The sequence below is a fragment of the Petaurus breviceps genome, unplaced genomic scaffold (assembly GCF_028583685.1).
Source record: "Petaurus breviceps papuanus isolate PSGF00001 unplaced genomic scaffold, PetGlider_PUasm1.0 98, whole genome shotgun sequence".
NCBI classification, from domain to species: domain Eukaryota; kingdom Metazoa; phylum Chordata; class Mammalia; order Diprotodontia; family Petauridae; genus Petaurus; species Petaurus breviceps.
Genome location: NW_027187460.1, coordinates 1,985,907 through 2,007,856, shown reverse-complemented (window position 1 = coordinate 2,007,856; position 21,950 = coordinate 1,985,907). Strand labels below are relative to the sequence as shown.

Below are 21,950 nucleotides of genomic sequence, written 5' to 3'. Positions count from 1 at the left end.
ACACAACATATAATCTTCCCTCAAGGAATAGCAAACACCTCTCTTCCATCAACTTGGCATTTTAAGCAGCATCTGTATAACTGCCTTTCCTCTCTGCTCTGCTCCCTCACCCTCATCTCCTTCCTTCTGATCCCAACTATGTTTCCTCTTCCTTCCCTTTCCTCCTCTGCACACTCCTCTTTCCCTCTTTCTCCTCTCTGCCCCCTTTCTCTCCATCTCTCCCCTTTCCTCCTTCATACCTTTCTCTCCTCCCCCCTCAATCAACCCCTCTCCTCATCCAATCCCTGCTCTCTTTCCCACCTACTTTTCCTTTTCCTAACCCTACACACTTGGTGGAGGGCAAACAAGTGGGAAGACATAACAGCTATCTTCAGATATATGAAGGGCTGGCACAGGGAATGGAGATTGGGCATATTCTGTTTGGTCACTTTATACTTGATGTAGGAAAAAACTCCCTAACAATTCAGGCTGCTCAAAAGTAGGATGGGGGATTCAGGAGGTGGTGGGTTCCCCCATATACACCAAAGGTTGGATGACTGCTTGTCAGATATGCAGTGGCAGAGATTCTTCTGATACAAGTTGAACTCAGTAGGCATTAAGATCACTACTACTACGACTACTACTACTACTACTTCTTCTCCTCCTTCTTCCTTCTTCTTCCTCTTCCTCCTTCTCTTCTTCTCCTCCTTCTTCCTTCCTCTTCTTCTTCTTCCTCTTCTTCTTCTTGTTTTTATTTGAAATTCCAGTTTATTACAAGTCTGGTCTTTGGCAAGCCCTTTCCCTCCTGAATGACAATTTTAAAATCACTTCTAATGCTGAATTTCTATATTCTGTGATTCGTCTTTCTTTCATGTTGCCCTCCTATCTCCATGGGGTAGACTCCCCTATGCTGTGGAAGAAAAAAAATCCAACCTGCCATCTGTGCCATGAGCTAGCTCTGGCTCCCAGGAGGCACACTAAGATGCAGGTATTAGAGCTGTGTAGTAATGGAGAAAGAGAGTGACAGTGTGTAGGGGGATGGAGGGGTAAGGGGTGGGGAGGGGGAGTGGTGGCCTTGCCCTCTAAAAGAAGGAGGTCAGCCCCTGCCACTCACACACATTACAGGGTGCCCTCCCTCCCAACTATAGTGGATTTGGACTCAGGATACCTGGGTCAAGAATCCTGTTTTTCTACTTACTCTCTGTATGACACTGGGCAATTCCCTAACCTCCCTGGACCTCAGTTTCTCTATCTATAAACAAGTGAAAGGCTTAGAATGGATGATTGTTAAGGTCACTCCCAGTTCTAAATCCTATGATTCTATAAATGGCCCATCAAACTTGGGAGGATGGGGGTGGAGAGGTCTGGAAGAGAGCCCTATGTTTGAATCTATGTAACCTGTCACTTTAAGTACTGCTGCTACAAGACTATAAAGGGCAGTACAGAGTCCTGGAAAGAGAATAACAAAAATAATAATAGCTCCCATTTCTATGACGCTTAATAAAAGGCTTTCTTCCCCCATGGCCCTGTGAGGTAGATAATATGAGGGTTATTATTCCCTTTCTATAGATGAGGAAACAAAGTCCCAAAGCAGCCTTGCCCCAGGTCACACATCAAAGAAGTGACAGTCAAGAAGGATTTATATATTAAGCACTTACTCTGTACCAGGCACTGCGCTAAGTGCTGGGGGTACATAGAAAGGCAAAAGACAGATTCTGTTCTCAAAGAGCTCAAAGTCTAATAACAACTGAGACTAGAACCCAGAATTCCTAACTCCCAACCCAATGTACACTCCACTCCCTAGAGGGCCTCTGTGATTGAGGAATAGAGATGGGTGGAGGGAAGATGAAGATGTGGGAAGAGGTTAGCACAGTAGTCCTGTGGCAGGGAGGTGGGGCAAGGATCTAATTGGACCCTGGGATGGGGCAATCAAGGGGTCATGTTCCCCTGGGTTACGGACATCAGTAACTAGCCTTCCACCAAATGCCTTTCTTAGGCATGGATAGTACCTCATTGAGCTAGGCTGTCTTTGTCTTAAAAGGATTTTTCAGACTGTGGAATGGTTTGGCACTGACAGAGCAGAGAGGGGATCATGGGAAGGCTGTGAACCAAAGACATCATGGGAGGTAAGGGAAAGAGAACCTATAATGATGAATATAATGGATAAGAACCAGTCATTTCAGACCTAAATCCCCTCCTAGAAATCTAGTTCAACTCTATCTGTCCCTTGACCCATAAAGAAATAGCCAGTCTGGCTTAGGCACACTAGGACAAGATGAAGAGGTAATGCTATCTCTTAAAGGAAAAATATCTTATGTTCTATAGTTGCTCAACAGAGACATCTAAAAAAACTGAGATGAGGTGAAGTCAGTATCATACAATATGGAGCCCAAACATCTTTCCTACCCTGGCTTGACTTGGTATTGCTCTCCTCCCTCAATCCTTGATCCTCCTCTCTGTCTTAAAATCCCCACCATTGGAGTCATTCATGGACCAGATGAGAATAATGGGGCTTTTGAGTCTTAGGTTCATAGAACATCAGAGATGGAAAGAACCAGAAGGATCATGTAGGAGTATAACCCCTTCATTTTATGGGGACTTAGGGAGGTGATGTGATTGCCAAAAAAAAAGCCACAAAATCCCAGAAATGGAAGAACCTAGGGCAGCCCCTCTGGTGCTGTCTCAAACTGAAATATGAATTCCCTCTCATGTCTTAGTCAAGAAATTCAAAGCCCCGAGAAGGTGTGGCTGTACCCAAGGTCATATAGCTACCAAGTGGCAGTATCTGAACTTGGGTCTTCCTTCCAAGTCCAAGGCTAGAGCTCCACTAGAACTTCCCCCAATTAGTCCTAGTTAGTTGGCATGGCCTGGGTGAAACTCTAGCAAAGATGCCTTCTGCCCCAGAAATATCCTTCTGATAGCTGAAAATAGCAATCACCTCTCCTCCAAGGCTTTTCTTAAGCTAAAAACACCACTATTCTTTTCAATCCACCTCCACTAATCATCCCAGTTTCCCTCCCCTGGTCCCTGGATCTCCTCCAGGTCATCAATGTCCTTCCTAAAACATGGTATCTAGAAGCAAATACAGTTCCAAATTGAACACATGTCAGGCTGCATTGATACTCAGAGTGTCCAGGATGAGGGAGATCAGAATCCTCTTTTATTTAGTTCTGGTCAGGTCACATATGGAGCTCTGGGTTCAGTTTCTGCAACCATATTTTAGGAAAATTGCTGATAAGCTGGAGAGTATCTAAAGAAGGGTGACCAAGATAGTGGAGGGTCTTGTGATCATGTGAGGACTGGCTAAAGAACTAGGAATGTTTAGTCTGGAGAAGACTTGGGGGTGAGGGGAGGGTAAGGGTGAGAATGATGGTTGTCTACACATATCTAAAGGGTTATCATATAGAGGAGAGATTAATCTGAAGGCTGACCTAAAAAGTTTTTAAGAAGGCAGGTTTAGGCCTGATGAAAAGAAAAATTTCCTAGAAATCAGAGTTGTCCAATAGTAGAAAAAGCTACTTTGAGAAGTGGTAGATTCGATCTCACTAGATACCTTCAAAGCAAGGTTCCACTTGTTGGGTTGGTTGTAGAGGGATAGCAGTTGAACTGGATGGCATCTAAGGTCTCTTCAAACACAGTTCTCTTAGAGTTCTTCTCCTACTTGTCTGACTGTTCTCCCTCAGTCTCCTTTGCTAGAGTGTCACCCAGGCCATGCCAACTAACTGTGGGCGTCCCCTTAGACTCTACCCAAGTCCCTCTTCTCATTCTATAATCTCTTTTGGTAATCTTATTAGCTCCTATGGGATCAATTATCATCTTTATGAAAATGATCCCTCGATCTATATATCCAGCCCTAACCTCTTTCTGAGCTCCAGTCTTGTATCACCAAGCACTGCTTATGTATCTAGAAGTGAATGACCAGTACAAATCTCAAACTTGACATTTCTGAAGCAGAACTCCCAAACTGTCTCTTTGCCAAACCTCTATTACTGTTAAGGGCAACACCACTATAAATACAAAAGCATCTTTCCTGGGAGTTCAGCCATTCCCTTTTCTAAACATCTCCTCTCTGTTGCTTCTCTCCCAACCTGGAATATCCTCTGCTTTGTCTCCTCTGATCAAAATACTATCTATTCAAGCATCATTCCCTTCCATGAATAATTTTACCCTTCAGTGATTTTGAAGTTTTTCTCTGATTTCTGGTTTTTCTCTGATTTCCAACAACATATAAAGTCCAAACTATAAAATCTATAGTTGACTTTAAATACTATCTTGTTTTTCTGTTTCAAGTGTGTATGTGTATGTGTGTGAGTTTGTGTGTGTGTGTGTGTGTGTGTTTGTGTATGAAAGAGAGAGAGAGAGCAGAGGAGAGAACTACAAACAATCCTACAAGCATTATGTACCTACAATGTTCAAGACACTGGACTAGATGCTAAGTATATACTGTGAATCCTTGAGATCAAGAGTATATACCTTCTTTTCAAAACTGTCATCACCAAAACCAATGCAGTCCAAAGCAGAAAACTGAGGGGAAATTATCCAGTAAGTTTCTCTGACAATAAAGGTCTTATTTCTCAAATTATATATTTAAGAACTGAGTCAAACTTTTAAAAATAAGAGTCATTCCCCAACTGATAAATGGTCAAAGGATATGAACAGGCAGTTTTCAATGTAATCAGACATCAATAGTCACATGGAAAAACACACTCTAAATCACTACTGATTAGAAAAATGCAAATTAAAACAACTTTGTGCTCCCACCTCACACCTATCAGATTAGCTAACATGACAGAAAAGGTAAATGATAAATACTGAAGGGAATGTGGGAAAAATAGGTACAATAATGCATTGTTGATGGAGTTGTGAACTGATATAATCATTCTGGAGAACAATTTGGAAGAATGCCCAAAGGGCTAAAAAACTGCACATACCCCTTGACCTAACAATACTACTAATACTACTGTATCCCAAAGACATCAATGAAAAGGGAAACAGGCCTATATGTACAAATATATTTATAGCAGCTCTTTTTGTGGTGGCAAAGAATTGAAAATTGAGGAGATGCCCATCAACTGAGGAATGTCTATACAAGTTGTGGTATATGATGGTGAAAGAATACTACTGTGCTATAAGAAATAACAAGGATTGCTTCAGAAAAACATGGGAAGACTTATATGAACTGATATAAAGTAAAGTGAGCAGAAACAGAACATTGTACACAGTAACAGAAATAGTGTAATGATCAAATTCAATATAATGATCCAAGACAATACAGAAGGACCCATGAGGAAAAATGCTATGTGTCTCTAGGGAGAGAACTGATGAACTAACTCTGAGTACAAACTGAAGCATACTTTTTTTCAATTTTGTTTCTTTTCATTGTTTTGGGTTTTTTTCTGGCAACATGACTAAAATGGAAATATGCTTTGCATGGTTTCACACATACAATTGATACCATATTGCTTGACTTCTCAATGAGTGGGGGAGGGACAGAAAGGAGGGAGAAAATTTGGAACATAATTTTTTTTAAGTTAAAAATAAAGAAAAAAGGGGCGTCCAGGTGGCTCAGTGAGTAAGAGCACCGGCCCCAGAGTCGGAATGACCTGGGATCAATCTGGGCTCTGATACTTAGCACCACACACAGAAATAATTGGCCGTGTAACCTTGAGCAAGTTACTTAACCCCGACTGCTTTAAAAAAAAAATAAAGAAAAAAAAAACTGTTATCACCATAGGCATAGCACAAAGCTCAGCAGACATTACTGAATATCTGAAATAGGACTCACTCAATAGGAGTCAGCGTGATAAAATGGAAGACCCAGAGTGGGAGTTGGTAGACTAGGGTTCTAGTACTGACTCTGTCATTGATCATTCAATATAAGACCTTCCCTTCTCAAGATCTCATCTTCCCCATCTATAAAATCCAGAGGCTTGAACTAGATGATTTCTAAGGTCCCTCCAAATTTTAACATCTATATTCAGACTCTATACATTCCAAAGTCCCTTTCACCTCTGATGATACATGCTTTAAGTTCTCTAATAGTCTATGTTTTCTGTTCTAAGTGTCCTTCCTACTCTGACACTCTATATTTTAAAGTCATCTCTAGCTCTGACAGCCTAGAATTCTGCATCAAATCCTAAGTTAATTGTACCCTGCCCTATAAATCCTGAACTCTCATAACATGGAAGTTTATTCCTTAAGGATGGAGGCATGTAAAGTGAATGTTTTGCCTTGGATTGAGAAAAGGATTCCTCTTTTCCTACCCCTTGTAAATTATTAAGGTTTATAAGGACCCTTCCTTACAATGAACCTGTGCAGTGTCATTGCCCCCATTTTCCTGATGAGATAAGTGAAGCCCCAATGGGTCAAGTCATTTGTCCATGGTTACAAAGCTACTAAGTGTCAGAGCTGGGCACTAGTTCTACCAGTAACTCATTGTATGCCCTTGGAAAAGTCACCTCTACTTTCTGGGGTTCACATAAATGAGTGGATGGGGTGAGAAGATGCCTTAGGTCCCTCCTTGCTCTGACATCCTACGATTCAAGACACTGCTGAATTTCCATGTTTCCTATGACCTCATCATAAACTCTATTATGATGAAGGGAATGTGCTTTGAACTGTTAGGAGGAAACAAGTCATACGATTCCAAGGCAGCACAGCCTAAGAAATGTCAAACATCTTTAATCACACACGGTATGCATCGAGAAATCATCAGTGCCATGACAGCTCTGGGGAAGTCCTGCTGGGCACCTTTGAGCTGCAGCTAATCTATCAAAATTAGGCTCTTTTGACAGACTGGTGTTTCTCCAACTGTAGCCAAATGGATTCAAAACTGAATATAAAATACAATTTTTTTTTTTTAATAAAAGGCAAGAGAAGAAAATCTTACCTTTCAAACTTCAGTGACAATCAAAAAGCACTTCCTATCTTATCTGATGCAGCAAACACCCACTATTCTGACAGAGGCAGACACTGGTACCCACTTCCCCTTCTCCCCTACAGGGCAGTGCATTCATATCATGTCAATTTCAAATGGTTCCAAACAAAGGACACATATAGAATTCTAAACCCACTAAATGTGAGAGCTAGAAGGGATGTCATTAATAATCCTAATAAAGCACTTTAATTTCTACAAAGACATTATCTGACTTGATTCACCCAACAATTCAATGAGAAGACAACAGAGTGATGATTATCCCTCATATAAGACAAGGAAGCTAATGATTAGATGCCTTAAAGACACACAGCTAAGAAATTATAAAGCCAGAACTGGAACCCAGGCCTTCTAGCTACAATTCCAGGGCATTGCCTGAGTCAGATGGAAGAGACAGAATGTTAGATAGACGATGGGGGGGAGCGGCTTAAAATCATATATAATCTGGGGGGGCGGGGGAGATGGTGGCAGAGCCAAGATGGCGGAGTAAAGGCAGGAATGTGCTTGAGCTCCCACTCCAACCACCTCCAATACCTGTAAAAAATGACTCTAAACAAATTTTAGAACTACAGAACCCACAAAGAGACAGAGAGGAACAAAACTCCCACTGAAGGCAGCCTGACAGGAAGGGTCTATCACATTGAGGTGAGAGCAGAGCGCAGTCCCACATGAGCCACGTCAACCCAGACCTGCAGCATAGACTAGACAGAGCAGACTTCAGGAGACTGAATCACCAGCAGCTGTGGTGGCTTCCAGACATCTCAACCCATAAACACTGAGGATAAACTAAAAGATCAGTGCGGAACTCTGTTGGAACAGGGTGAGAGAAGAGTGGGGACAGGCCCCTGCCCCTGGGGCAACAGAGGTGGTAGTGACTGCAGCTGCTACCAGGTGGCTGCCTCCTGAGCTCCAGGCCTACAAATCAATGGGGGACCAAGCAACCCTTCAGAGGGTAATTGCTCTTGCTTTGATCTGCTTGGATCTGGATTGCGGTCTTGGGTGGCAGTCTTGGGGTGAGGAGCACTGGTGTGGCAGAGTTTGTTGAGGCTGTGGAGAGACAGTCATCCTCACAGTTCTGAGGTAGGTGCCTGGAAAAAGCTCGGACAACAGCTGTGCAAAACCCCAGAAATTTGGGACACAGCACTCTCCACTCTGGAAGCACAGTTCTACCATGGCAAAGAACTCAAAAGTCAAGTAACTGGCTGGCAAGATGAGCAAACAGAGGAAGCAAAATCAAACTATAGAATCATTTTTTGCTGACAAAGATGATCAAAACATAGAACCAGAAGAAGACACCAAAGTCAAAACTCCTACATCAAAAGCCTCCAAGAAAAATATGAACTAGTTGCAGGCCATGGAATAGCTCAAGAAGGATTTTGAAAATCAAGTAAGAGAAATAGAGAAAAAATTGGGAAGAGAAATGAGAATGATGCAAGAAAATCGTAAAAAGTGAGTCAAGAGCCTGCTAAAGCAGACCCAAAAAATACTGAAGAAAATAACACCTTAAAAAATAGACTAACTCAAATGGTAAAAGAGGCCCAAAAATTCAATTAGGAGAAGAATGCCTTAAAAAGCAGAATTGGCCAGGTGGAAAAGGAATTTAAAAAACTCACTGAAGAGAATAATTCTTTCCAAATTAGATTGGAGCAAATGGAAGCTAATGACTTTATGAGAAATCAATATACTATAATACAGATCCAAACAAATGAAATGATAGAAGGAAAAGTGAAATATCTCACTGGAAAAAAACACTGACCTGGAAAGTAGAACCAGGAGAGATAATTTAAAAATTTTGGACTACTTGAAAGCCATGATCAAAAAAAGAGCCTAGAAATCATCCTTCAAGAAATTCTCAAGGAAAATTGCCCTGATATTCTATAACCAGAGGGCAAAATATAAATTGAAAGAATTCACCAATCGCCTCTTGAAACAGACACCGAAAAGAAAACTCCTAGGCATATTATAGCCAAATTCCACAGTTCCCAGGTCAAGGAGAAAATACTGCAAGAAGTCAGGAAGAAACAATTTGAATATTGTGGAAACACAATCAGGATAACACAAGATCTAGCAGCTTCTATACTAAGAGATTGAAGGGCTTGGTATATGATATTCTGGAGGTCAAAGGAGCTAGGATTAAAACCCAAAATCACCTACCCAGCAAAACTGAGTATAATACTTCAGGGGAAAATATGAACATTTAGTGAAATAGAGGACTTTCATTCTTGATGAAAAGGCAGAAAATTTGACTTTCAAATACAAGAATCAAGAGAAGCATAAGAAGGTAAACAGGAAAAAGAAATCATAAGGAACTTATTAAAGTTGAACTATTTACATTCCTGCATGGAAAAACAATAAATGTAACTCATGATACTTTTCTCAGTATGAGGATAGTTGAAGGAAATACATATGTATATCTATGTATACATACATTTATATAGGTGGGTAAATGTATGTATATATATGTGTGTGTATGTGTGTGTGTACATGTATACATAGACAGAGGGCACAGGATGAGTTGAATATAAAGAGATGATATCTAAAAAATAAAATTAAGAGGTGAGAAAGGAATATATTGGGAGAAGGAGAAAGGGAGAGATAGAATAGGGTAAATTATCTCACATAAAAGAGGCAAGAGAAAGCTGTTATAATTGAGGGGAAGAGCAGGAAGGTGAAAGGGAATGATTCAAACTTACTCTCACTGGATTTGGCTTAAGGAGGGAATAACATACACACTCAACTGGGTATCTTACCCTACCAGAAAGTAGGGGGGAAGGGGATAAGAGGGGGGATGATAGAAGGGAGGGAAGAATGGGAGAGGATTAGAAGCAAACACTTTTGAAAAGGGACAGGGTCAAAGGGAAAAATAGAATAAATGGGGGTGGGATAGGATGGAGGGAAATATAGCTAGTCTTTCACAATATAACTACCATGGAAATGTTTTGCATAACTACACATGTACAACCTATATTGAATTGCTTGTCTTCCCAGTGGGGGTGGGCGAGGAGGGAAGAAGGGAGAATCTGGAAATCAAAGTTTTAAAAACAAATGTTAAAAATTGTTTTATTGGGGTGGCCAGGTAGCACAGCGAGTAAGAACACCAGCTCCAATGTCGGGATGACATGTGGATCGAATCCGGGATCAGACACTTATTCCCCACCCAGAAACACCTGGCCGTGTAACCTTGAGCAAGTTACTTAACCCCAATTGCTTAGGGGTGGCCAGGAGGCTCAGCGAGTAAGAGCACTGCCTCCAGTGTCAGGATGACCTGGGGATCAAATCCGGGCTCAGATACTTAGCACCACACCCAGAAATAACTGGCTGTGTAACCTTGAGCAAGTTACTTAACCCCGATTGCTTAAAAAAAATAAAAATAAAAAAAATTGTTTTACATGCAACCGGGAAATAAGATATACAGGCAATGGGGTACAGAAATCCCTCTTGCCCTACAAGAAAGTAAGGGGAGGGGTGAGGGAGGATATAAGAGAGAACAGATTCGGGGGAAGGGTATTCAGTATGTTTGCCATCTTGGGGTGGGGGTAGGGAAAAGACTGGGAGAAAATGTGTAACTAAAAATCTTGTGAAAATGAATGTTGAAAACCAATAAATAAATAAAGTTATAAAAAAAGAAAAAACATATATAATCTATATCAAATTGCTTACCATTTTAGGAAGAAGGGAGAACAGGGGGAGAGAAATATTTGGAACTCAAGATCTTATAAAAATGAATGCTAAAAATTGTCTTTACATATAATTGGAAAAAAATAAAATACTATTAAAAAAAATCATGGCACAAAGACTGCCAGAAATGGAAGGAATCTTAAAACACAGAACTGCTAAGGCTATAAAGGACTTTTTATCACTGTTATCACTGATAACATATTATTCTAACTTATACATACATAGTGTTCTAAGATTAGGTATTACAGGATCCTGCATTGACCATTTAATAGTCACGTGATATGGGGAAATGATTTATTCTCTCTGAACCTCAGTTTCCTCATCTAGAAAATGGAATAATAAGTAGGAGCTACCTTACAGATTTTCTGTAATCATCAAATGTGATAAGGGGCGTAAGGTTAAGTCTTAAGGTACAGGCATTATATAAATGTCAGTTCTTGTTGTAACACAGAATGTCATAAATGGAAGGGATCTCAGAACATAGGATGTCAGAATTGACAGGGGCCTTAAAACACAGTCAGAGCAGAGTGACCTGGGAATACAAGATACAGAATGTTAGGGTTGGAGGGTATGCACCTCAGAGATTATCCATCCCAATCCTCCCATTTTTTTAAATGGTATTAGGAAAGTCATGTCCAAAGAAGGGAAGAGTTATATTTTGCTTTCCTAATCATAAGGTATATGCGAAAAAGAAGGAGAGAGAGAGACAGTGCTGCAACGGGACTGTTGTTTTTTCTTCTTTTTTAGTGGGTCTGTGAATTATAGACTAATAAAAGAGGGCAGGCTCAAGGCTGAGCATTCCCAAGCTGAAGTGGAAGCCAACTTGGCAGAGGAGGGACGAAGTGTTAGGAAAGTAGCCAGTCTGAGTCTGATATTAGTAGATTTGTTGCCTTGTCCCTTTTCATACATGGCTCTCATGAGAATCTGCAAGGTCAGAAAATGGCTCTGTAGGGAGCCCTGATCCACAGGCCCAGGGCCCTTCAAATCTGGATGCAAACAAGGCAAACTATTGTCTTTGCTCCAGACCCTCCATCACACAGACCATCCAACTCTGACTTTGATGATTTAATGACCTAATTAAAGCACTAGTGTAAACACCCTGATATAAGGGAAAGAACAAGGTCCTGCCTTAATGAGGCAGGACCTCTGGACTTTACTCCCAGCACTGTTTCTGTTTGTGTAACTCATCATCATCATCATCATCATCATCATCATCATCATCTTCTTCTTCTTCTTCTTCTTCTTCTTCTTCTTCTTCTTCTCCTTCTCCTTCTTCTCCCCCTCCTCCTCTTCCTCCGTCTTCTTCTCCTCCTCCTCCTCCTTCTTTTCCCTACTTCCATTAGCCTCAATGTCCTTCTTTTGAAAATAAGGGGACTGGACTGAAAGATCACCTAAAATCCCACTATGATCTAAGATTTGGGTTTATTGACTTCTGACTGACTGATTAAGAAAATAAACTGGCCTGTGGGTAATGTCATCTGACATTTCTCAAACACTGTAAGGTCCATAATGTATCCACTGAAAAATTCTTAATGGTTAGAGCTTTCCAAAAGTAGAATAGGATGTCCTCAGAAGGTTTCAAATTCTCCCTCACTGCCATTTTTAAAAGAAAAAATGGATGACCACTTGCTAAATTTCTGGTTACAGAGATTCTTTAGGGTTATGGGTTGGACTAGATGGCTGCAGAAGTCCCTTCCAACATTCAGCTGCAGTATTTTCCTCACAACAATCCCTTGGGGGTAAGGAGTGCATTCTGATATCCCCATTTTATAGATGAGAAAATGAATCCTTGGAGAAAGGATATAGCTTGAAGCAGTATGGCTAAGTATAAAGAGACTGGATTTGAAGCCAAAGGGGAAAAGGGAAGGTAATAAGTATTTATATAGGGCCTTCTGTGTGCCTGGTTCTTTCCAAAGTACTTTATAAATATTAGCTCATTTGGTCTTCATAATAACACTGTGAGGAAGGTACTATCATCATCTCCATTTTACACTGAGGAAAATGAGGCAAACAGAGGCGAAGTGACTTGCCCAGGGTCACATAGCTGGTAAAGTGCCTAAGGCCAGATTTGAACTCAAGTCTTTCTGACTCCAGGTCCAGCGCTCTACTCATGGCACCATTTGGCTGCCTCTAAGTCACAGGACCTAGGTTCATATACTAACTATGCTAGTTACTACCTAAATCACCTTGGGTGGTCAGTCAAAAGCTCTAGGAGCCTCAGTTCCTCACTTATAAAATGAGAGGAGTTAGGTTAGATGACTTGAAGAGGTCCTTCCTCCTTTAAATATACAATCCCATGAATCATGCTTTTGACCATAGTTACACAGACAAGGTCAGAGTCAAGATTCAAATCCAGGTCTCTCAAAGTCCAGTATGCCTTCCCACTACACTAGCTATAAAAGCACAGAATTCCATCATCATTGGTATAGAGTTGTAGAAGGACTTTATTCCAACCTCTCACTCATTTCAGAAATCCCCTCTACAGACTCTGAATGAAAGTGATCCAGTCTCTAATTAAACATCTCCACTAATGGAGAACTCAAACTCACTCCCATACAAAGTGAAATCAAGGCTTACTGATCTGGAATCTGAGCATTCCATTCTAATTAGAAGAATTCCCCAGTTTATAAAATGTAAGATATTAATTCCCATTTGTCCCCAACCTGAAAATATTCACTGGTTCCCCATAACCCAAAGGCTCAAGTACAAAATAATCAGCCTGATGTATGGCTCACCTCTCTCAATGTTCACCAAAATAAAACTTCTGAGCTAGGGAGGAAAGTGTGAACCACAGACTCAATCCCCCCTTCTCTTGACTTCCCTCCCCAGAATGTTCTCCATTCTTCTCTCTGTCCTCATATCCTTTCCATCCTCAGTGAGGCAGCAGGGTAGAATGGTTAGTAGGGAGGCCTTACAGTTAGAAAGACCTAGATTTGACTCTAATCTCAGATACTTACTAGCTGTGTGACTTTGGGTTAACCTCTTTGAGCCTGTTTCTTCATCTATAAAAGAGAAATGATAATAGCATCTCCCCCATAGAGTTGTTTTGAGTATCAAATGAGATAAGGAGCATCTAGTGCTTTGCAACCTTAAAGTACTACATAACTGTGAGCTCTTGTTATTAATCAAGGTCCATTTCAAGTGCCACCTCCCAGCCCACAGGCATCTCCCTCTCTTCTAGAAACATAACAGGGAGAAAGATTCCTGAGAATCCAGACTGTTCCATTTACCTGGCAATTAACCAACATATTACTGTTTAATGTTTTCTGTGGCTATGTTAACTACCTACCTCATCACAAATTAAACCCTAGTGATAACTTCCAAACAAACATAAGCTTTTTGAAAATAGGGACCTTATTTCCTCCTTCCCCCATTTGCTGCACAGTATCCAAGGAGCTCAATATAGCCTTGCTGAATGAAGAAGGAAGGGAAGCAAGAAAAGAAGGAGAGAGGAAGGTAGAAAAGGAAGGAAGAGATGAAAAAGAGGAAAGGAAGAAGGATTTTTTTTTTTACCAGTAAGAAATCTTTTATTTTCCCTTTGGCAGCACCTTTAAATTGATGTGACTCTAAAACAGAATGAACCGAACTGTGAGGCTATAAGTCTAGGGATGAAACAGGTGGAGACTAAATTTCAACAATATTCTCCCCTTATAAATATCCCTTAGAGCCGCTGTATATGGAAAGGAAGAAGGAAGAAGAAAAGGAAAGAGGGAAAGAAGGAAAGAAGGAAGGAAGGAAGGAAGGAAGGAAGGAAGGAAGGAAGGAAGGAAGGAAGGGAGGAAGGGGGGAAGGGAGGAAGGAAGGAAGGGAGTGAGGGAGGAAGGAAGGAAGGAAGGAAGGAAGGAAGGAAGGAAGGAAGGAAGGGAGGAAAGAAGGAAGGACATTTTCAAATACTTTTTCATCTCAAGAACTGAAATCTGTACCATTCTTAAGAGGTAATACAATGAAACAGAGGCAATATTATCTCTACAGACCATGGAACACAATAAGAAAGTCCAATAACAGTAGGGTACAATATTGCTTTCAAAGAATCATACCTATTACATTGAGTCTGGCAAATTCCAAAGAAAAAGAAGCCAAACTGGGCAAATCTGAGGCCCCTCCCTCCTTTTTTGACCCTAGAAATACAGTACATCTTTACTCTGATAAACATGGTGATTAGCTGGGTTCCAAGAGAGAATATATGGATAGATGAGTAGATAAGAGTTCTGGAATTCATCTTTTATTAACATACACATATTGTACAAAGTCTATTTCTGAAAGTCATTGACCTCACACCAACTCATAGGAGGATAAGCTGAAAGAAATGGGGATATTAGCACTGAAGAGGAGATTTAGAAAAGACGTGATCAATGGGTTCAAGAACAGATTCCAGCAGAACATGGGCGGGGTGGGGAATCTCCTTTCATGTAACTCTTCCAAACTTGAATGGGCTTCCTTAGTAGAGAGTTGTTTGTGACTGGAAGTGTAAATGACTAGTTACTGAAGATATCATAGAGAGAAGTCTCATTTAAATATGGATTGAATTAGATGTTTTCTTGAGATGAATGAAAAAACATTAAGTGCTGCCCCATGTGCCAAGCACTGAGGTAAAAGCTGAATATTAAAAAAAATTAAAATTAAAAAAAAACCTCGATAGCTTCTTATCTCAAGGAGCTTATACTCTAACTTGAGGGAGATGGACACATAAAAGAAAGTTCTGCTTCAGGGAAAAAGAAAAAGCCTAGAACTCCTAAGGAGGCAGCAGATAAGGGCCACAAGCCCTGAGATCACTTCACTAGGTCCAATGACAGTGCAAGGAGGCTGCACAATATAAAGGAAGGACAGATTGGAAGACCTTATTCCTTCACCAGAAAGAATAAGGTTGGTGACTCTCATCTCTCCAGCCAATCAAGCAACTGGAATGGGCTCTGGGCCACCCTAGCCTGGGGAAATGGGACAAGACAAATGGGGAGAAGGGTACCCTCAGTGTTGGGGATCTTGTAGAGGCAGGAGAGTTCCTACAAGTCCGTTTCTCTCATTCTGTGATTAATCTAACTCATTTACAGAGTAAATAAATGAGACCCAGAAAGGGGAAGGTGACTCAAGGTCAGTCAATCATAAGTCAGTCAATTAGCAAGTCAATCACAGAAATGGAGCTGGAATCTGGGTGTCCTGAAAGTGTTAACAGACTGAAACACCAGAGAACTTCTGTGGTTATGTTACTTGGATTTCAGTATGGTGTTTAACAGTGTCTATTCTCTTCTTATGGACAAGTTAGAGACAACTGGGCTATTAGATCAGTGAGGGATTCACAACTTATCAAAGCAGACCCCAGAAAGGGAAGTGACAAGCCTTACTGTCCTCTGCAATAATTAAGAAACATCTGGAATAGTTTATGAAGGCCCAGATGCCAAATTTTAGAAAGAACATTGGCAAACAGAGAGTCCTCAGGATGGTGGGGTGATCAGGATGGTGAGAAGACAAGGATCACATGAGAACTGGTTTAAAGAATGTTTAGCCTAGAGAAGACACAGGGATAACAACTGTTATCTTCACATATCTGAAGGACTATCCTGGTGTAGATGGTGTAGGTTTATTCTGAGTCCTTGAAGGACAGACCCAGTAGTAGGAAGCTAGAAAGAAGGGTTTCCTAACACTGAGAGTCATCTAACAACAGAATGAGCCACACTGAGTTCTTGGAAGATCTTGAAAAATAAAGGAGCAAGCATTTATTAAGCACCTGCTACACATGCAAGGCACTGTGCTAGGCTCTGGGAATACAAAGATGAAAATGAAACCATTCCTGCCTTCAAGTAGCTTACGTATTCAATGGGCACAAACCACACAAAAGGAAAATTTTCAATGGAACTTGAGGAGCAGGACACTAGCAACTGAGGAACAAGGAAAAGTCTCACATGATGCTTGGGCTGAGGCTTAAAAGAAGCATCTAAAGAAGCTGAGATAAGAAAGTACATTCCAGGCTTGGGAGGTGGCCCATTCAAAGACAGATAGGACATGGAAATGTCTTTTATAGGAATAGTAAATAGGCCAATTCTGCTGGATCGAAGAGTGTTAAAAGGGTAGTAATGAGTAATAAGTCTGGAAAGGTAGGCTGGAGCCATATGGCAAATAGCTTTAATTGCCAAATGAAGGAGTGTGCATTTGATCCTAGAAGCAATCAGAAGCAATGGGGCTTTCTGAGCTTTGGAAGGACATGGATAGACCTGTGCTTTAGCAATGTCATTCTGGCAGCTGTGTGGGGGAGAGATTGCAGAGGAGACACTTGAGTCATGGAGAATAATTGGGAGGCTAGAAGAATAGTCTGGACAAGAGGCCATAAGGTTCTAAATTAAGGCGGTATCCATGTAAGGGGAGAGAAGCTGGAACAATGGACAAAACGATGTGGAGCTAGAATTGGCAAGACTGATTCAATGTAGAGTAGAGGGTGAGAAAGAATGAAGAATCAAGGATGATTTTAAGGCTGCATACTTGGGTGACTAAAAGAATGGTCAAGTTAAGAAGACGGGAGGGTTTGAAGGAAAGATATTGAATTCTGATTTGAATATGTTAAATTTGTTATATCTTTGGGATGTCTAATTAGAAATGTTTTCTAAGTAATTGTTCACGTGGAATTAGTGATCAGAAGAATTGGATATACAGAAATGTGAGTCATCTACAGGTATGATAACCAAAGCCATGGGAGCTGATAAGGCAGCCAGATTAAATTGTAATTGGGAAATATCTAACAAAACAAATAAAAATACAATAAAACATAGATGTTTATTTGTGGTTTTCTAAATTTCTATGTAGCCACAGAGGCCCTTGTGTATGGTGTACTGGTTCCATTTCTATTTGAATTTGATACCATGGGCTCTAAAGAACAGAAGCATTCAGTGACTTACCTGAATTCATATATTCAATATGTGTCGGGTGGGACTTGAACCCAGGTTTCCCTGGCTTGAAGACTAGTTCTCTAACCACTATACCATACCGCTGGAAGGTTGTTAATTATATAGAGACAATTCCAGAGACCACAGTGGAAGGAGCATCAGCTATGGATGAGGCATTGTTAGGGGCAGGGCTGCGGTGGCTGTCCCAAACAGTAAAGAGTTGGAATAGGGGACCTCTAAGGTCAACTCCAGTTCTAAATCCTATCCTCCTATGATTAGACTCATCATCATCTTGCTCACAAGACCTAATATTCTGCAATTCTAAATTACAGGCAGACAGATTTCAAGCAAGTACACAGAAACCCCTCATAATAATCCAAGCTGTATCAGAGTGGGATGGGCTCCTGGAGTCTCTGGAGGTCCGTAAGACCACTTGTGATGGATATTAATTCTTGCTCAGATAAGACTTGGGATATGTGACCTATGAGACCCTTTCTAATTGTGAAATTTTGTTTTTCTCTTTTCCTAGTTTTCCCCTTGAAAAGGAAGGAGGAGAGGGAGGAGGGAGAGTTGGGTAGGGAGGAATCAATTTTCAAGATTCTATCTTCATTCCACCTGACTGACTTCACAGTAAAAAGAAAAAAAAAAATCCCTATTGCTTATCTTGGCTTTTCAACTGTGTCAGCTGCATGGTCCCCGCCCACTGTTTCCATTGTGATGGGAATAATTGGGCCTTCCAAAGAAGCCAAGAACAGAATTGCACCCATTCTGGGAGACCCCACATCGCCCCACATCCTATTGTACAAGGCTGTGTTGTTATCTGACTGGTGCAGAAATATAAATTAAGACTTTTATGCACATTCCACAATTATGCTGCATTACAAGGATCCCTCCTTTCTTCTCTCACCCTGCCATCCCGCCCCTATCTGGCCCAACTCACAGTTAATAATAGCTCCCAATTCCACAACGCTTTAAAGGTTCACAAAGCGCTTTCTAGGGAGGAAGGGAGGGAAGGATGAAGAACAGGATAAGTGCAGTTTCCATACAGAGAAACTGAAGTTCAGAGAGGAAACATAGCTTGCCCAGGGTCACACACATAACGGGAGGAAAAGGGAACAGAGAAAAGACATGAGAAAAGTTAGAGAAATCCACAGTAGTAGGGGAGTGGCTCCCAGCAAATGATTCCAATTTCAGTTAATTATAATCCCTCATATAGAGAATCTTAGCGTAAAGGGTATCTGACTCTGGAGTCACAAGATTCAATACTGAACAAACACTAACGATATGTGTTCAAGTCTGGGCTATGTCACTAACTTGCTGTGTGACCACAGACAAGTCACTTACAGTCTCTTAGACACTCACCACCTGAAATCACAGAATCAGAATGGAAACTCTGGACCTGGAAGGGACCTTGAAAATAACTCACTTCCCTTCACTTTACAAAAGAAGAAATTGCAATCCAGAGGGACTGTGCTCCCAAGGTCAGGGTTAGTGTTCCAAGGTCAGCTTATCTTCTGTCCTTTTAGCCAGAAAGCCACCTTTAGAGGTTGCTTGGAAAAAGCAAGAAAAGCCTTATTTTTTGGCCCACTGCATCTGCTCACCTCTACTGAAGAAGAGAAAATTGTATATGTGACCAAAGGATAGAAAACAAGAATTTGGGTTTGGCTCTAGCTTACCAAGAAAACTGAAGGCAGATGGGTTTCCTCCCAGGTGTTAGCATCCCACAGCCTCTAACTACAAGGGTCCCAGGACTCCTGACACAGACCCACTTAAGAGAATATAGACCATCAGGAGGCATTATCGATGACTCAGTAATTCACATTTATATAATGCTTTAATACTTTCCTAATAACAACCCTTCAAGGTGCATCAGGCTAATGTTATTGTGCCCACCTCACAGATGTAGAAAACAAGGTCACAGAACTTTTAAGAGTTAGAGCCAAGACTTAAACCCAGTCTTTGCTAATATTAGAGCTGGGGGTCTCTTATCACAAGAGCCTCTTTCCTCCCCCATGTCAAAGCAGTTTCGGATCTGTGACACAGAGGCATCACTCATATACCCTTTTCTGTAGATAGAGACTAAGACCTCAGGAAACTAATAAAGAAGGTCAATGCATAAGCCTTCCCCCAGGGACATGAACAATGCAGGGGAACACTGAAACAGGTACAAAGTGAAGAAGACTCCCCAGAGTCACACAGTCCTATCACATACCAAATATGATTTTATGTGACCCAGCATCCCCCTGTTCACCCATTCAGCTCCACAGTCACAATATAAGGGCCAATGTTAACTGTGTCCAGGCAGGAACAGAATCCAGGCTGAACAGGCAGAGGCAAGCAGACACACTGGGCCAAAAAAGCAGGCTTTCTTTGATTTTCCAAGCACCCTACAAAGAAGAGGGAGGCTGGTGCCATCATCATTAAGTCCCATGGAAGAAGCTGTTGTCTTCTTGACCTCATAGCTCAAGTGCCCTGACTCACTGTTTGTACTAATATGGGGTTATGGGAGCAAATATGGGAGTGAATTGGGACTGCACCAGCTTCTACCCTCTACCACTAACTTATCTCAGTAAGACACAGAGCAGAGGAAAGGACAGGAAGATTTGCTGGAATTTTTTTTTAATAGATTAAAAATAGCAGAGAAAAAGGCCCTGATACATGTCTAACCCTTCCTAGAGGATCCCAAGGTGGGAATGAAAGTACTTTCCACCCACCCTTGTGCAAATATATAAAGAGTTTCTATTAACATCCTTTGCATCATAAAGCATTAGAGGTTCAAATCCTACTTCTGACACTAGTGTGACCTTGGGCAAATCACTTCAACTTCCTGGGGGGCAGTTTCCCCACCAGCTGGCCTAGATGGCCTCCAAGGGTCCTTTCCTTCTTCAAATCTGGGGTCCTAGAGGTTTCCATGTCTTTTGCCAAAACAATTTCTTCCTTTGTATAATATTTTTGACATGCATACTCTATCATCTAACAAAGGGAAATACTTTTATGAAGCCACAGTCCTGCAGGCCACAGGTTTGCCTTCCAAGGATGGTAGAAGACACAATCCCTACACTCTTACACAACCTACTCCTTTTTATGATTACACACACATCAGATACAACCAACAAAGAGAGGACTCAGTCTGTGGCTTGGGTCACAGTTTCCTTTGGGAATCAGGGGTGAATCTGTGACCAAGGTTAGAATTCAGTCTAGGATAGAAGTTATAGAGCTCAATCTGTGGTCAGAGTTGGAACTCAATTTGGGGCCAGGAATTGGGGCTCAGTCTGTGACCTGGGTTGGAGTTCAGTCTGGGCCTGGAGCTAGGGATAAATCTGTGATGAGGGTTGGGTTCAGCAGATGACCAAGGTCAGGATCCAGTAGGTAATGAAGGCTAGAGTTCATTTGGTGTCCATAATCAGACATTAGAGTTAGGATAATCAGACACTGAAATAACTTACCTAAAAAGAAATTTAATTCAATAGACTCTGAAAATCATAGAAAGTTAAAGCCGGAAGTCCCTTAGGGAACCTTGTTCTATGTCATGGACCCCCTTGGGCAGTCTGGGGAAGCTCCTGGACCTTTTCTCAGAATAACAAAATGAAATATAGAAAATTATAAAAGTAACCAATTATTATGAAATAGTCATAAAAATGTTAAAAAAAAAAAAGTTCACAGACTCCAGATTAAGAATCCCTGATCTAACACAAGCTTTAATTTCAATAGAATAGAAACCATGAGATCCAAAGAAGGAACTGACTTTCCAAGATCACCCAGCAGCTCAGAGGCAGAGCCAGGACTAGAACCAAGGTCTAAAATGTCTCAAGTTCCATTCCATCTGCAGATGTCCTAAATTTATACCCTGAACCCCTTGCCTAGTTCTTGACCTCTGATTGCTTACATTCCAGATTCCAAAACTTTGCTTCCCAAACTTCTAGGCCATCAGGTGAAGTGGATCCTTCTGCTCTACCTTTTACAGAAGCCGCTTGATATAATGGGTAAGCCCTGAACGTGACATTGAGAGAGTAGTTTTCCATGGAACCTTTAACAAGGCCATACCCACTCTCATACCCTCATAATTTGTGGTAAGGATCAAATGACATTGTGTATATGAAGTGCTTTGTAAACTTTAGGGTACTATATAAATTTCAGCTCTTATTATCATAATGATTGTTATGAGAAAATAAATGTAAATAGTTTTAAAGTGTTATGCAGATGTATGCTACTATTATTATTACAAAACAATGAACCTTAGGGTTTGAAAGGACCTCCAAGGTCAATTAATACAACCCTGTAACCCTGAATTCTAAATCTTGAAAACTTCTCCACAGTGGTACTACTTCTAGTCTCTGGGACCAAACAAAACAAATCCAATCCCTGTCCCACAGGACAAGCTTTCAGGTCCTTGAGATCTCTCCTGTACCTCCTACAAGTCTTCTCCAAGCTGAAAATCTCCAGAGCCTTCATATGGCCCCAGCTCACCATCGCTCACCAGCTTTACC

General features: G+C 41.1%; 1 protein-coding gene across 1 annotated transcript in view; it reads right to left on the bottom strand.

The window, feature by feature from the left end:
- Positions 1-21,950, bottom strand: part of TSNARE1 (t-SNARE domain containing 1) — a 227,885-nt gene that overhangs the window by 104,175 nt on the left and 101,760 nt on the right. The window lies entirely within an intron of this gene.